Source organism: Orycteropus afer, unplaced genomic scaffold (genome assembly GCF_000298275.1).
Source record: "Orycteropus afer afer isolate SDZICR_OR568_19922 unplaced genomic scaffold, OryAfe1.0 scaffold00215, whole genome shotgun sequence".
Taxonomy (NCBI): Eukaryota; Metazoa; Chordata; class Mammalia; order Tubulidentata; family Orycteropodidae; genus Orycteropus; species Orycteropus afer.
In genome coordinates this window covers 5255801-5267479 of record NW_006921802.1, presented here as the reverse complement: position 1 = coordinate 5267479, position 11679 = coordinate 5255801, and positions in this window count along the sequence as shown.

Below are 11679 nucleotides of genomic sequence, written 5' to 3'. Positions count from 1 at the left end.
CTTATTCTTGTCAGTGTTATCCAAAATTGGTTATGATCCACACAATCAAATGCTTTTGTATAGTCAGTAAAACAAAAGTAAACATCTTTCTGCTAATTTTTGCTTTGAGCCAAGATCCATCTGACATCAGCAATGATATCCCTCATTCCACATCCTCTTCTGAATCCAGCTTGCATTTCTGGAAGTTCTCTGGCAATATACTGCTGCAACCATTTTTGAATTATCTTTGGTAAGATTTTACATGCATGTGATATTAATGATATTGCTCAATTATTTACACATTCTGTGGGATCACCTTTCTTTGGAATGGGTATAAATATAGATTTCTTTCAGTCAGTTGGCCAGGTAGCTGTCTTTCAAATCTCTTGGCACAGCTGAGTGAGTGACTTCAATGAGGCATCCTTTTGTTGAAACATCTCAATGGGTATTCTGTGAATTCCTGGAATCTTTTATCTCATTACTTCCTTCAGTGCAGCTTCAACTTCTTCCTTCAATACCATTGATTCTTGATCATATACCACCTCCTAAAATGCATGAACATTGATTAGTTCTTTTTTGTATAGTGACTCTGTGTATTCCTTTCATCTATTGATGTTTCTTTCATCATTCAATATATTGCCCATAGAATTTTTCAACATTGCAACTCGAGGCTTAATTTTTTTCCTCAGATCTTTCAGCTTGAGAAATGCCGAGCATGTTCTTTGCTTTTGGCTTTCCAACTCCATGTCTTTGTCCACTTAATAATAATATTTGACTTTCTCTTCTCGAGCTGCTCTTGGAAATCTTCTGTTCAGTTCTTTTATCTTGTCATTTCTTCCATTTGCTTTAGCTATTTTTCAGTCAAGGGCAAGTTTCAGAGCCTCTTCTGACATCCATTTTGTTCTTTTCTTCCTTTCCTGTCCTTTTCATGAACTTTTACTTTCTTCGTGGATGATGTTCTTGATGCTATCTCACAATTCCTCTGGTTTTCAGTCATTGGTGTTCAATGCATCAAATCTATTCTTTAAATGGTCTCTAAATTTCAGAGGGATATTATAAAGGTCATATGTTGGCTCTCATGGGCTTGTTTTAATTGTCTTCAACTTCAGTGAACTTGCATATGAGCAGTTGAGAGTCTATTCTACAATCACCTTCAGGCCTTGTTTTGGTTGAAGATATTGAGCTTTTCCATTGCCTCTTGGCACAGATGTAGCCAATCAGATTCCTGTGTATTCCATCCAGTGATGTCCATGTGTACAGCTACTGTTTATGTTGTTGAAAAAAGATATTTGCAATGAATAAGTTGTTGGTCTTGCAAAATTCTACTATGTGATCGCCAGTGTTATTTATATCACCAAAGCCAAATTCTCCAACTACTGTTGATTCCTCTTTGTTTCCAACCTTTGCATTCTGTTCATATTTGTATTTTCTTCAACTTTTGCATTCCAATCACCAGTGAAAATCAGCACATCTTGATTGCACGTTTGGTCAATTTCAGACTGCAGAAGTTGGTAAGAATCTTCAATTTCTCCATCTTTGGCTTTGGTGGTTGGTTCTTAGATTTGAATAATAGTAGTATTAACTGGACTTCCTTGTCTGTGTATGTATATTACCCTATCACTGACAGCATTTTACTTCAGGATAGATCTGAAACATTGTGATGATGAATGCCACTCCATTCTTCTTCAAGTTGTCATTCCCAGCATAGTAGATCATATGGTTCTCTGACTTGAAATGGCCAAAACTTGTCCATTTCAGCTCACTAATGCCTATGATATCAATCTTTATGCATTCCTTCATCTGAGTCTGTCTCAGTCTAGAAGTTCTTCCAACTCTGTCTCAGCCTGGAAGCTCCACTGAAACCCATCCATCATGGGTAACCCTGTTGGCACTGCTTCCAGCCTCACAGCAACATGTAAGCCACCACAGTACAAGAAACAGACAAATTCATCTCCCTTAGCTTTTCCAACCACTCTGCTCACTTCTTGGCTTGCCCACTACCTGTTTCAGCCATCAGCTGGCTCCAACTTCCTGCCTAGGAGTTCTCTCCTTCAAAATGTTTAGCACAGTGTTTTACTCATACTAAGTGCTTCAATAGTTAAAGCTGTATTTAGTTTTCTACTGGCTATATATCATAACAATCTGGAAAGCTTTAAAAAGGTACAGGTTCCCAGAACCAACTTACACTCAATTGAATCCAAATCTCTGGGACAGCGTAAAGAAATCTGTATATTTAAAAGATTTTCCAGGTTATTCTGCTGAGTGGCTTAGTCCAAGTATGACTGTTTGACATGGGTCATATTTATTAATTGACTAATAATCCAAACAAATGGCAGATCATGTTACACATTTACATGTAGATAGAAAGCTTTTGTTCTTTAATAAATGCAGAAACATGTTCCATTCTATTAATTTATTATTTTAAAAATATATTCAATATGAATATTATGTTAATTCAGTCAATATATAGTACTTACACTTAAGAGTTCTTATTCTTAATAAGGTCTTTATTTTGAAATATATCTACTTATGTAACTATTTTTCATTCTTCTAGCATTCTCTGAGAAATGCAATGAGAAGAATTTTCTTAATTATACCATTTTTACCCTGTTATATTCACCTTTTGGAGTAAAAATTGTAATAGTCATCAGAGCAGTTGGTAATGAATAAGAAATAGTGACTTCATGAGAAATAAAAGAAGAAACCAATTTATATGTGCCTCACCCTCTTGACTTTAAATTGTAAAATTTAACTATACAAAGCAGAAAATAGTGTTTTGCAGCTACATTTTTTCAAGTAATACATGCATTGAACTGGCAAAATTACATTTATGCAACAGAAAGCCAGTTTTTATACTTAACTTTTACTTTTTATTGATTCTGGAATAGATTATTGGGAAGCTTCTATATATTTCCTTAGATTTATCAAGTAAAAGAAAATATGTTTTGACTTACTGTCACAAACTACAAAATCAATAGTATAATGCAAAATTTCTTTTATACAAATTTTGGGCACCTGAAACTAGTTACTCAAAAGTGAAGGAAGATAGCTTCTCATTTTCCATTTTCCTGTCTTCTAAAACTTTCATTTATTTTGTTCTCTTCTTCAAGGGTCATTGTCCTGTACCCACAGAAGAACCCAGGATGAGTGTTAAGTTATAGGTCTCCTTCATTGTACACATTTAATATATTACCAATTAGAATTGAATTTAAAGCCTCTTATTGAAACGCCTCAATTTCTTTATTATCTGTGATGTACTCTGCTAGTTTTCTACTCAGCATACTTTCTTGCCTATTTTTTAAAAGTAGAACTTAATATTTTCACAGTAGTAATGAGTTCAGCTCCAAATAAATAAATTCAAAATTCTACAGTTTCTAGCTTCCCTTGCAGCTATATATGGTCATATAACATAGGTTTGGTTTATAAAATACAAGAAAAGGTCACTGAGTAGGACTTCTAGAAGAGCTCTTAAGAAAGATACACTGCACTTGCAACTATTTTTTCCCTTTACCTTTTCCCTTCTTTTTGCCTGGAATTTGGAGGTAAAAACAGTCATCTTTTAACAAGTCAGGAGGACAAAAGACACTCAATAATTCCAACTCAACAGGAAGAGAAAAGATCTGGGTTCCTGAAACCATTATGATGCATTTGAATCAGTCTACATTGTTATAGGAGAAAATGAAAAAAAATAAAAATAAAAAAAGCATTGCTGACAACTGAATTCTGAATATTCAGAGTAGAGTTGCCTTATAGGGTTCCCAGGCCTGTAATTTTTGTAGAAGCTGCCTGCCACATTTTTCTCCTATTGAACAGCTGGTGAGTTTGAACTACTGACCTTTTGGTGAGCAGCTGAGTGCTTTAACTGCTGTGCTCCTTTATGAGACATTAAACTCTATTATTTTTGGTACTGTAAATTGTATTTTCTGTTATGTGCTAATAAATTGTCCATGCACCCATATCTTTATGACTCATTCAGCTCTTACTATTCCTAGTCTTTTTGGAAAGCTTGTACCTTCTTCCTGAACTTCAAGCCTTTTTAATATCCATTCTGTCCTTAGCAATATCATTGCCACAGTTACCAGTTCCAGTGACTTGCCTATACAATCTCTGCAAATTTCCATTTCCTTCTGCCATTGTATTCTACATCCTACGTTTCAGAAAGCTGATTCTATTTCAGAATGTTTACAGAGTTTGCTCATGCTTAATCCTACACAAGCACAGTGATCCTTAGCTGTCTGCTTATATTTAAGAATGAGTCCTGAGAAATTGAGTGGAAATACTAGACACAAGTTTTATGTCAACTTGGGCTTCATTATGGTTTCAATGAGCTAGCTTATTTCTTTGGAGATCCCCCTAGGTCAAGATTTTTATGTCCTTTTCTCTTGAGTCATTCTGATTTCATATGAATAACTCAAATTTCTGCATGGAAGGTAAAAGCTTGGTTCCCAACATTAAGGAAAAGAAGATCTCTGGTGGTGTAGTGGTTAATGTGTTTGGCTGCTAACCAAAAGATTGGTGGTTTGAACCCACCAGCCTCTCTGCAGAGAAAAGTGAGGCAGTCTGCTTCTGTAAAGATTTACAGGCTTGGAAATCCAATGAGGGTCTCTGAGTTGGAATCGACTCAATGGCAGTGAGTGAGAGAAAAGCACAAACTTTCCTTTTTTCTTTTTTTAATTCTTTATTGTGATTTGGGTGAAAGTTTGCAGAGCAAATTTATTTTCCATACAGCAGTTCATACACATTTTGCTTCACAACATTGACCGCCATTCCCCACAAAAGCTTTCTTCCCAATTCCTCCCCGTAGTTAAAGCCCAAACATTCTTAATATACATTTTGTTGATTTTTATTTGTTTCTCTCGTTTCTTATACATTGCTCACTTCCTTTTCTTGGTGTTTTCCACTACAGAGACCCTCTACAGAAAATATAACTTCAATTTTCTCAGAGGGTGAATTAAAGACAGTTGCTCAGAAGGAAGGTTGGGCAATCTACTTCCGTAGTGATACTGCCTCAGAAACCCAAGGAGGGGTCACTGTGAGTCAGGTCTGACTTGATGGCACATGACAACAATAACAACATCAGAATAGATGGAGGAGCTCTGGTGGTGCAGTGGATAAAACATTTGGCTGCTAACCAAAATGTTGGTGATTTAAACCCTCCAGCTGTTCCACAGGAGAAAGATGACATAGTCAACTTCTGTAAAGATTTACAGCCTTGGAAAACCTATGGGGCCGTCCTACTTTTTCCTACAGGGTAATGCATGTCAGAATCCATTTGATGGCAGTGGCAGTGGCAGGAAGGATGGTTGGTGTCTGTGTGTGGGGGTGAGGATTGGACTGAGGAAGTTGTCTACCTGCTTCATAAACATGTTTTCAACCATCTGCTATCAATTTCTGAGCCTTTACAAGTTGTCTACCACAAAACATGTTTCTCTTTGCTTTACTCATTGTCAGCTTTGATATTAGCATTCACAGATCCACTTAGTCTATTATTACTCATTCATTTGCTTTCTGAAACCTTCCAATATTTTATTTTTATTGTCTCCTTATTAGTTTATGCCTGTGGTGGTTATGTTTGTGTGTCAACTTGGCTGGGCCTGGTTGAGAGGCTGGGCAGCTAGTGGTAATTTCTGATGATGAGGCTGGCAATTAACTCCATGGTGGGATCTGCCACAAGCAGCTGAGTAGCTGCTTTGGGTATATGGTCTGCTTCCCATATATAAGAAGCAGCTTTGAGAATGGTCTCTAGCTTATGGCACCTTGAACCCTGCATGTAGCTGTGTTGTTGTTCAGCAGCCTGTTATGCTCTGCCGATCCTGGGACTTACAATGGACTTGAATTAATGGCCTGTTGTGTGATTTTGTAATAGCAGGACTGTGCCTTTTTACTTGTCAACCTTGGGCTTGGCAGCCTCACCAGCCAGCAGCTGTCTGAGTGAAGAAAAGTCTCTAGCTTCAGTGGGCCAGGAGCTGGAGGCAGAGATGAAGCCCAAGGCCGAGAGGTTTTCACCCAGCCCCTAGAGCCTGGCACTTTGAAGTTGGACTTAAAGCCTCCAAACTGTAAGATAATAAACTCCTGTTTGTTAGTTGTTGTTGTTGTTGTTATATGCTGTCGAGTCGGACCCAACTCATAGTGACCCCTCCTTGGGTTTCCGAGGCAGTATCACTACGGAAGTATATTGCCCCATCTTCCTTCCGAGGAGTGGCTGGTGGGTTTGAACCACCAGCCTTCTGGGTAGCAGTCAAGTGCCTTTAGGCACTACGCTACCAGAGCTCCTCCTGTTTGTTAAGGCCATACCTTTTGTGGTATATTTTTGTCAGAGTGGCACTAGGTAACCAGAACAATGCCTAAAAAAAAAGAACAAAACTAATTTTTGTGGAGATTTGAGAGAAAGCAGAGGTCAATATTTATTTCTAACTCTCATTTTAACCAGGAAATCATTCTTTCTTTACAAGCTTATTATTATTAATATAACATAGATATTCACTGTAGTAAATACTGAAACACATTTTAAAAATTTATTGTTAACATTAGTATATTGTTTGAGTCTATTTTTCTACACTTATATAATAAATATCAATGCCAATTTAAATATAATTATTTAAATATATGGTATACTTTACATGTAACAGAGGAGCTCTGATGGCACAGTGGTTAAAGCATTTGGTTGCTAACCAAAAGGTCTGTGGTTCAAACCTACTAGCCACTCCTGGGATGAAAGATGAGGCAGTTTGCTTCCATACAGATTTACATCCTTGGAAACCCTAAGGGGCATTTCTACTCTGTCTTACAGGATCACTATGAGTCAGAATCGACTCAATGACAGTGAGTTTAAGTTTGACATTTTGGATTTACACATAACATAAATACAAAATATATGTAATAACCATATTATATGTACTCACTCACTTCCATTGACTCAATTCTTACCATAGCGACCTCCTTTGGGTTTCCGAGGCAGTAAATCTTTTTGGAAGTGTATTGCCAGTTTTCCTTCCATAGAGTGGTTGGTGGGTTTGAACTGCCAACCTTCTGGTTAGCAGTCAGATGCCTTAGGCACTATGCCACCAGAGAGCCTTCATATTATATATAATCATGCATAAAAAACCAAAACCAAACTCAGTGCTGTTGAGTCGATTCTGACTCATAGCAACCCTCATTGGGTTTCTGAGGCAGTAATTCTTTAAGTAAGTAGTCTGCCTTAACTTCTTTCTGCAGAGCAGCTGGTAGGTTTAAACCACCAACCTTCTGGTTAGCAGGCAAATACCTTAGACACTGTGCCACCAGAGCTCCTTATAATCATGTGTAATAAATACATATTTATATAAATTAATATCAATTTTGTAGCCTGATTTTAAAAATTATATGATGAACACTGACTCATGAAATGAAATATCAATACATGATTTTAATAGTTACGTAATATTCAGTCTTGTAAAAGTGCACAATTTATTTAATGCCTTTATTGTTGGACTTTGGGATTATTTTCTGAATTTAGTTTGTTGTGAGATGGACATGATTCCCACCTCCACTTTTCTTCAAAAGTGGTACATTTAACTTTGATCACACTCCCACAATAAAGAGACTCCCTGACCTCTGCTTTTTGACAGAAGACTATCACTAAAGTAGCTCTGAAAGATCCTTCAAAATTGCTCAAGAAAATCCTGCCTAAGGAGCAGAGTGGTTGCTGGAACCTCTCTTACTGTGTGGGTTATTGCTGTTGCTGCACTGTATGTATGTAGTGTGATTAAGAAGAGAATAATACAAATTTCTTCTCTGTTAAACTCAGAGGGTCTACACAGCATGCAAAGGAGTTTATACTCCCCAAGAGTAGCTGTGCTCACTGTTATATAATACCAGCTAATTTGACACTCCCATAGAATGCAAATGGAGATTTTTTCTCCCAGAACAGCTATTGAGTGTGAGCCTAAATAGACCATCAATGTAAACCATTCATATGCACACTGACTTGTTTACTTTGTTTCATTGGTCTTGGTTGAATTCTAAATGTACAGCGGTGAGAAGCAATGGTGTCACTGGGGGAGGGGGTTGGGGGGACCGGTGTGGACCGTACCAGGTGACATTTTTAGAGGAGGTGACACCAAATTGAGTATCTATAAAATTTTTGTGGCATTTTCAGCAGAAATTTATTACTTTTTATAAAAATATCCCTGCAGTTAGTTATAACAACATAATTTTTTTTGCAAGCTCAGCTTACATGTATCAGTGTATGTACAAGGCTAGAACTCTATGCTGATGTACTTTTTGAACCTTCTAAGATTATTACCCAAGTACAGAAATGTGTCCAATCATGTGATTTTGTCTGCATATGCTACTACTGTTTTTATAGTCACTGATTTTGTCAAATTTTCTGGTGTTTTAGCTACAATATTGTGGTAATTACCATTTGTGAACCTATGTCAATAACCTTTTTGGGAATGAAATAGTAATTAAAGAAAAAGAAGAACAAAAATCAAAAAAGGCTTCTGTTCAGTTACTAATAATGTTCTAACTATACGGTTGTTATGCAATGTAGAAAGATTTTATAAAATAATTTGTTGTTGTAAGGTTGTCCAGGTGTAGAGTAGAGCTGACAAGGGGCAAGTTTGTGGTAGCTCCTTAGCCATAGTCAATTACCCAGAAGGAGCGAGGAGTTGGACCTGTGGGCTTGGGATCATGATCTCAGGGGACATCAAGCTCAATTGGCATGACATATTACACAAAAACATTGTTCTACATCCTACTTTGGTGAGTAGCAACTGGGGTCTTAAAACTTGCAAGCAGCCATCTATATGCAATGATGGGTCTCTCCTTGTCCAGAGCAAAGAAGGATGAAGAAAACCAAAGATGCATGGGAACAATTAGTCCAAGAGAGTGGTAGATCATGAAATTCTCAGCATATATGACCATGAGACCAGAAGAACTAGATGGTGCCCGGCTAGCACTGTCAACCACTTGGAGGGGGATTGGTGATAGAGTGGGAAGACAACATGGAACAAAACTCAAAATCATTAAAACAAACAAACAAACAAACAAAAAACTTATGTTTGGTGGTCTAATAAAGCCTGGTGAAACTCTTGAGACTATGTCGCCTAGTTTCTCTTCAGGTCTGCAACTGAACTCCCTCCCATGGCTTCTAGTCAAACAGTAGACAGGTATATGGGGTGAACATTTACATCAGGTAGATGCACTCCTTGGAGCAATCAAAATCAATCTTGGGAAAACAGAAAGGCACTGTTTACTAAGGGAGATAGCTGTGGATGGGATGGGGGAGTGCATGGGAGGGAAGGACACAGGGAAGAGGTAACAACAATGGAGAGGAAGTGGGAAGAGAGCTGGTACAATGTGGGGAATTGTTGTCAATGTCATAAAAAAAAATGTGTGTGAACTGCTGTTTAGAAAATGGATTTGCTTTGTAAACTTTCACTCAAATGTCACAACAGAAATTAAATAGAAAAAAAGAAATAGCACATTTCATTTAAAAATTGTTACGATTCAAATACTTTAAGAAATGCTATATTTAAAGAATTTATAACTATATTTATTAAATATTATTCTGTGATTATAATTGTAGTAAATATTACTAAGGATTCTGTATGGTCTAGTATAGAAGGAGGTCCACAGGAGAGGAGGGTAATACCATAAGTTACTGTACTAGGTGGCACCAATCCTAGTGATGCCAGCATTAGGAAACACTTGATTTTCTGAATATCATGATTTCTTCTCTCAAAATATGTCTGATATAAAATGGTTAATATTCCATAAGATACATACTCCATTTCCATTACTGTAAACACTAAAGAAACTATATTAGATAAAGGTGAACACATTATAGTTGAGTTCGAAGACCTTTGTTGCCATTTAGTTATTGTTTATATCATTGGATGAAGGACAAGTCATTTAACTAGAATCAAATTGCTTGTCTCACGTTCTTCACGTAAAAAAATAAAAAAATTATCTTCTCTACTATCCGACTAGACGGTAATGCATTGTGTTGTTTTATCATCAGAGGATTTATAACAAGATCAAATAATATAATTTCAAGTTATTCTGCTAAGTAAGGAGCTCTGGTGGCATAATGCCTAAGGCATTTGATTGCTAACCAGAAGGTTGGCAGTTGAAACCCACCGGCCACTCCATGGAAGGAAGGCTGGGCAATCTACTTAGGTAAAGATTTACCCTCTCGGAAACCCAAAGAGGGTCTCTATGAGCAGAAATTGACTCGATGGCAGTGAGTGTGGTTAGTTTTGGTTTTTATCTGCTAATTATGTAGGGAAGACTGCAAAAGTTCAGAGTCCTAATAGAAGTTATCTGTTCATTCCTCTAATTGAGTCAATTTCTTTGTAACAACATTCTCATCTTTGTGCATCTTCAACATTTACTTCAGGCACAGATAAGATTATTAGAGCAGTTGTTTACCTTTTCCTTCAGAATCTACACTGTGAATTCCTTGAGGGCAGGGATTTTGTGTCTTAAATCCCCTGTGTCTAGTGGAGTTCCTGATCCACCACTGGCCTCAGTTAAGGATTGTGAATTGAATTTTAAGTGGAGAGTGCTTTGAAAGGGGCTTTATAAATACTATAAGGTACTTCTTAGTAATGCCTTCTGTGTAGAGCTCTGCAGTTTACAAAGTTCTTTTACATGCATTATTCATTCTTTTTTATTTGATCTCCACAACAATCCTGTGAAGGCAGATATTAATATCCTCATTTTAGAGAGAGGACTTAGAATGAACTAAGCTTTGGGGTATCTAAGAAAAAAAACTCTTAAGTACCTTCTGCAGTTTACGTGAATTCATGGAAAGATGGCCCTTGGTTATTGAGTGTAGGATAGAGCCTGTCTCAGACTCTCAAGTGTGGCAAACCAGAGCACATTTAGGGCTTATTTATTCAGAACCACTGAAAGTTTAATATCTAATATCTACTCATCTCTATACATCAGAGTGAACTAATCAAAGATATGAATTAAATAATTGAGTGCTTTTCCTTTAGAATAATGAAAGACATATTCCCTCATTATAATAAAATGTTTTAATGTTTGGTTCTTGTTTATAATTTGTGCTCTCTACACTGGTGGTTTCAACTTAATTTTGCATTTCTTTTTATCCATAATTTCTTTACCTTTAAATGATCTTTTATCTTTCCTAGAAACAGCTGACAATACTATTTCTCAGTTCAGAACGTTTTCATAATTACATTTTCATCCTTGAGGGAAAAATTGTATACCTCATCAAATCCTCTGGCTCTGCAACTGAATAACTCGAACAGCTCTGAATATCACTCACTGCTATTGTAAGTTAATTGTGAATTAGGAAAAATAAAATCGCCTTATAACTTCTGACAATGTTAAATTCTGTTTAAATTGACACATTTTATACAGTGTTTTGATGTATCAGTAAGTCAATATGCAGGCTCTTCATGTGCTCATCAAGAGGCCTTGACCCATCAGACCAATATTTAATCACTTTACATCTTCTGGTCCCAAACTATTCCTTAAAGTGACAACACATCACTGCTTTTATTTTTTAACAACAATCTTCTGTTTGCAATTCAAGACTTTTCAGTAATGTACTTTAGCTGGGCTATTTTCTCACACTACACAGTGCCACTGAAACAAGGCACTGAAACAAGGCGGGCTTGTGCTTACTCACTGATCTGCACTGAACACGTTCCCTTGTTACCCTACCGAGAGGGACCAGGTCTT